General features: G+C 50.8%; 1 protein-coding gene across 1 annotated transcript in view; it reads left to right on the forward strand.

Moving 5' to 3' along the window:
• The first annotated feature begins 345 nt into the window (after positions 1 to 345).
• EPB41L3 (erythrocyte membrane protein band 4.1 like 3) overlaps positions 346 to 4,314 on the forward strand; it is a 141,386-nt gene continuing 137,417 nt past the window's right edge. Inside the window, exon 1 of the mRNA XM_057364891.1 lies at positions 346 to 528. The gene's annotated coding sequence lies outside the window, so the exon portion shown is untranslated. The remainder of the gene's footprint in view (positions 529 to 4,314) is intronic.

The following is a 4,314-nucleotide window of genomic DNA, read 5'->3' on the forward strand; positions in this document are numbered from 1 at the left end:
TGCTGAAGCGACGGGCTCCCGTAACACTAACAGCACGAAACACTGGCATAAAGTAACATCACGCACCCGCTTTTAGTATTTTCCTTTTTCCCCCAGAATAGAAAAAAAAAAAAAAAAAAGAAGAAGAATAACCACCCCAAACCAGGAGCCGTGGCGCGGTGGCAAGAGAAGCTGATGCCTAGCACGGTTCCTCACCTGGCCCGGCCGCCAGCCCCGCGGGCAGGAGGGTCCCGGAGCGCTGCCCACCGCCGCCCCCGCGGGCGCTCCGGGCGGGCGGGCGGAGGCGGGGCGGCGGCGGCTCCAATGGGGAGCGGGGGGGCGGGCCGAGCCGTGCGGTGTCGAGCCGAGCCGAGCCGTGCCGTGCCGGCTGCCGGAGTCTGACGGGCGCTGCAGGTGGGAGCCCGGCTCCGCGACGGCGCGTAACTTCGCCGGGCCGGGGTTGTCAGCGCCAGCCTCCTTTGTGGAGAGCGGCAGGAKCCGCGTCCCTCCCGCGGCGGCGGCGGAGAGCAGCTCCCGGGGCAGGCTCAGGTGAGGAGCCCCCGCTCCCCTCGCTTCCCCGGCCGCCCTTGCTGCCGCCCTGGCCTGGCTCCGTTCAGCGGGGCCCGCGGGTCGCGATGGGCAGCGGCACCGCCGGGCTGTCCTTGGCTTGAGGTCAGCGGGGAGGGCCGAGGGGCGTGCGCTGCCCCCGGGGGCGCGCTGCTGCTGCGCATCGCTCCGCGCCGCTGCGCGGGAGGGAGGGCTGGGGCGGCGGGGCTGCGGCGCGGGGGCGCCTCTTCGCCTCTTTCCATTCCTCCCTCCGCGTTTTTCCTTTTGGCCGTACGGGCTGTCCCGTGCCCCAGCTCGTCCCCGCCGCGGGTCGCTTCGGGGGTCCCCGGGCAGGGTTTGCCCCCGCTCCGGTGGCGGGGCGGACTTGCGGTGCGGCGCGGTTCGGTGCGGGAGTGCCGCAGGCGGGGTACGGCTCTTGCCGGACCCTGTCCCTCAGCCGCCCTTCCCGCGTTTCTGCCCTCCGCGGAGCTCAGCATCTCCCGCGGAAGATCCGCCTGGGCGCTGGGACGCGGCGGCGCCCGCAAAGTTACGGGCGGTGCGCGGAGGGGGTGGGCTGCGGGGGCGCGGAGGGGGTGGGCTGCGCAAGCCGGAGCGAGGCCTGGGGAGCATCCGCTGGTGAGCCCAGCCGGTGCTGATGGGGCGCTGAAGCCCTTTTTGGGGGCTTGGGGCCAGTCCTGATGAAGCCGCAAGGTTTTGCGGGTGGCGGGGTCGGTGCGGCTTTAACGTGAGAAATGTTTAATAGTGGCTATTAAACTCCCCTCCCCCCTCCCCCCTTTTCTCTACCTTTTCGGATGTTTAAAAAAACCCCGAACTACTCAGCTGGCGACATTTACATTTCTGTAGTAACAGCAATTCATTAGAAAAGTGATACTAGCAGGAAAATTAAAAGTAGTAGTAATGGAGCCCTGGGGGTGGTTGCAGATAACGCCGAGGGACCGTGCCCTCCCCCGTTCCCCGGCAATGGACAGCGGCGTGGGGGAGCCGGGGGCGTTTGGGAGCCTGTGGGAATGCGGGGGGCTGGGAGCGCAGGGTGCAATGCAGAACTGGAAGCGCCGAAACTCTGCATTTTGTRCATAGTTCAGTGCTGGGTGGCCATTTTTCTATTTTTTTTTTTTCCTGTCAGGCTGTCGGACCCCCAAAATGCTCATTTAGGACTTGAAAAAACACCCACTCAGACGCCTTTACCCTTTTGCTAGGGCTGTTTCAATGCCAAATAGTTGCGGTTTTGTATTCGAATGGGTGATCCTTCCTCAAGCTTTAAACCATGTTAAGCTGTAGCTAAGCATATGTGAGGAGGATCTTTTTCCCCCCTTCTCTCTGGAGTTTGCATGTTTGTTACTCTGTTCTTTCCAGGGAAGGATTTAGCCCCTAGTACGATGGCTGAAATGGTGGCACGCAATTCAGTGTGCTGCCAGATGCTTACCTTCTTTCAGAGTTTGGGATRGGCTCAGGCAGTATTAAAAGCTTGCTAAGAGGATACTGTTATATGGTTTCCTCCATTTTTGGGTTCTGTTAGAAGCAGTCTAAAAATACTGGATCATCRTTTCTCACACTTGTAACTACAAGACTTTCAAAGAACTGTTCTTAGATATGCTCTCTTTCTCTCTTTTTTCTTTTTTTTTTTTTCCCTTCTTTTTTTTAACCTTGYAAATTATCAGTCCTGTACTTAATAGGAAGCTACGCTGGTGTCCTTGTTATTCTAACTTGAAGGCATCGCTATTGATACTGAATTGAGCAGTTTTTAACATCAAATCCTCAATATCACATAAGGTTGAGTATTTTAACTTGCTGAAAAGATACCCCCTAATGTTCCTAGAAGCACCCAACCTTTGCCAAGTACCATGAACGTGTGCAGTTTGTGCAAATTTGTCAAGAAAATGTTTTTTTTTTTCCTTTGGCCTTTTTTTTTTAAGTGGGAAACAGATTATCACTATCTCAGTACTACTYGTCTCCTTCCTGCAGCAGCATTTATTTCAGCACTTGAAGTTTCTTTCAGAGGTAAATGTTAAAGAAGTCCCTTGTTCAAATATTGGTTGCACATTACTGCCCAGAACTAGCTTAGGAAGGCACTTTACTATCTCATGCAACCTTATCTGCCATTCCACAACTTCATAACAAACCCATTGGAACATGAAATGACCTTGGAAAGGTATCTTTCAATCTGACACGAAGCATTCTCTTAATGGGAAAGAGCACTACTCTACGAAGAGCTGATGTTTTCAAATTGATACTTCTAAACTGATTTTTTTTTAAGAGGGAATGGAGATGGGTGGAATATTGAATTGGAAAGGAAAATATTTTTTTAAAAACAAACCCACTCAGCTGAAGTTTAAGCACCACTCAGCTGAAGAAGGAGGTGTATTAAGAACGTACATATGAYAGTGACACTTAAGTCTTGGGCGAAAACAAGTCTTTAATTTTAATCAAAGGAAAACAACATTTCCTCTGCCAGTTCTGATTTGCTCATTCATAAGATCTTCAAAAGCTCAAATTATTAGTGGGACTAATTGAAAGCTAGTTGGGTGTGTCAAATGGAGAAGAGAAGTGATGAAGTCTGAAGGAAGCTTTACATTTAGTCATATTATTCTTGACATCATAATGTGACGCTTCTATATGGAAAATGTTCCAGGACCCTTTCAGTCCCCAAAATGCTGCTCCTCTGGAAAGGCTGCAAGAGCACTTGAGAATCAGCAGCAGTCAAGGGGGAGCCTTGCAGCTGTGGAGGGAATGAATGGAGAGGGTGCCTGGCCAGCAGATAGATGGAATTTTGGCCCGGATGCCRGACTTGACACATCCGGCCTTGCAAAAGGGTGGCGAGTGCTTTCGCACCCATGGTGTCTTTGCCTCTGAGGAAGATGGTGCCTCCTGTAGAGCAGCGCCGAGTGCCAGCCTCCCACCGTGCTCCAGCCTCGGGAGCTCAGGGTATGAGTGCCACCTGCTGGGTGATAAGCCWCTTCATATCAATTATAGATCACTTATGCATATGCATGTATGCATTTGTGTTTACATACATATGCTACGTTCAWGTGTTTATTTGCATACAGGTGTATGGCTTTTCCACAGACGTGTTCTTGGGGGAACCTATGAAACCTTGCAAAGAGATRGAGCTCCTCACCATCTGAGGGCTTAGCACAGCTCATGTTTGGTGACACTTAAATAGCACTTGGGCTTAATATTTCAGGGATAAAAGGGAAATTTTGATACTGCTGATGTTTAATGCTGCCTTTGCTTAACTGAGGGCAAGTGGGAATTTTCAGCTGCATGGCTCATGGTGTGGTGAGCTTTCACAATGGTCAGATAGTGAGCTGACAAGGTAGACCTGAAATGGAGGCCTAACAAACCAAACTCAACTTTGTCATRTGTCACTTAAATGTAAAATCTTCATAGCATTGCTGATTTAATTTTGTTTTTTTTTCATCTTAACTCACATATTTCCAAAACTTTTATGAGCATCCCATCTCGATACAAAATATCACTTCTCATTTAAATTAACTGAAGATCTATACTGGCAGAATATTGCTGGACTTTTTTTTTCCATTATAAAGAATACATTTTTCATACTCATTTGCTAATGTTTGCATAGAAGAGTAATATACAAAAGTTTGATTCTGACCTAGAATTGCTGCTGGAGATGACACAGTAAAGACAAATCTGACATCATTCCCAGCAATGGCTTTCCAATTTCTGCTAGTTTCCATCTCTCCTAGMCTGCTGGAACATTGGCTGGAGTGCTGTTAAACACCAGTTTGATTCAGCTGGATACAGAGT

Source organism: Malurus melanocephalus, unplaced genomic scaffold, assembly GCF_030028575.1.
Source record: "Malurus melanocephalus ecotype Western Australia unplaced genomic scaffold, MMel_1.1 scaffold_44, whole genome shotgun sequence".
Classification (NCBI taxonomy): domain Eukaryota; kingdom Metazoa; phylum Chordata; class Aves; order Passeriformes; family Maluridae; genus Malurus; species Malurus melanocephalus.